This window comes from Montipora capricornis, chromosome 8 (genome assembly GCF_036669925.1).
Source record: "Montipora capricornis isolate CH-2021 chromosome 8, ASM3666992v2, whole genome shotgun sequence".
NCBI lineage: Eukaryota > Metazoa > Cnidaria > Anthozoa > Scleractinia > Acroporidae > Montipora > Montipora capricornis.
Window position 1 is genome coordinate 26,930,121 of NC_090890.1, and position 1,737 is coordinate 26,931,857.

Sequence of the window (1,737 nt, forward strand, 5' to 3'; positions counted from 1 at the left end):
TTACGCCCTTTCGGGTGGAGCTCATACTTCGATGGGAGACACCCGCCAAATCCACCCGATGAAGACATGCAATTATTATTGTCGTTATTTTTTTTTAAAACTTGATTTCTTTTTTGTATTTTGTTAAAGGCTTTTTCCAAATCGTTTTTTAAACTTTTTTGACGAATGTTGACGGGTCCCTAAACAGTGCGGGTGTTGACTACCAAGCAGGTGTTGACTCACAAAGTTCACAGGCTCTAGGCGGAATTTTTTTTCTTTCGCGATTATATTTTGTTGGCCAATCGCATTACCATTAACATAACCAATGACATATAATTTGATGCAAGTTTTCACTGGAGTCAAACCCATTCGGGTGGAGTTTGTACTTGGTTGAGAGACCACCGCAAAACCCAGTGAAAAAGACATCTTATCTTTTTTTTCTTTTTGCTTGATTTCTTTTTTGTACTTGGTTGTTTAAACGTTTTTTTCAAATCTTCTTTATCGTTGTATTGGGAGGAATAGCGATGGAGGCCCCAAAGGGTGCAGTTAGGCTAAGCAGGTGTTGACTCACAAAGCCCACAAGCGCTCTTGGCAAGAATGCCACCAACGTTAACGCCATTGTTGCGGTTGATCATTACTCTTCCAAAGTAAAAAGAAAAAGGCGACAAGTGGGCCGCAAACGGAATAACCGTACGATGGACATCAATTGTGGAAATTCAAGAAAATCGTACAATGGTTTCGTAATTCATGCACGCGCTGCAGACCTACAATCTGACAATCACTCTCTCACTCCCTCAGACAGCCCTGACAAAAATGACATAAAGCGTACTTTTATTGAAAAATATATAATTACCTTTCTTAGATAAACTCAGCGCTCCTTGCTTTTGTGCTTCATGAACTCCAGAAGATGCCAAGTGATAACACATCTGAAGTGGAGAAAATAAGACAAGGTTTTAAGGCCTGCGTTGTTCTTTCACCTCTTCTTGGAATGACCTGGCTGTTTGGTGTTCTGAGCATGACGGACGCTGCTCTAACATTTCAGTACATTTTCACCATCTTCAACTCATTACAGGTACTATCCTGGCCGAGGAAAAGAAAGAAAACTTGATTAATTGACGGACTGACTGAATGAATGAATGAGTGAGGGAGTGAGCGAGTGAACGAGTGAGCGGGTGGGTGGGTGCGTAAGTGAGTGAGTGAGTGAGTGAGTGAGTGAGTCAGTGAGTCAGTGAGTCAGTGAGTCAGTGAGTCAGTGAGTCAGTGAGTCAGTGAGTCAGTGAGTCAGTGAGTCAGTGAGTCAGTGAGTCAGTGAGTCAGTGGGTGAGTGAGTGAGTGAGTGAGTGAGTGAGTGAAGGAAGGAAAGAAAGAAAGAAAGAAAGAAAGAATGAAGGAATGAATGACTGAATGAATGAATGACTAGGTTAAAGACCGACCAAGCAAGGATTAACTCGCCATACTGCTATATTCACAATGTTTAACAGATGGGTATTTTTCTCCTCAGGGGCTATTCATTTTCCTATTTCATGTTGTCAGAAATGGAGATTTGCGGGCAGAGTTGCATCGTAAATGCCCTCAGTATATGAAGGCCCATTTCAAGATGCAGGATGAACAAAATAGAAGATAGTGGCACATACAGGCACAATAAAGCAGCTCCTCAATCGTGTAGACGCAGCAACACCCTCGTCTTGAATCAAGAGAATAACATCACTTCAATTGACATGTGAATGGCACGCGACAAAAGTGCCACAGAAAGAACAT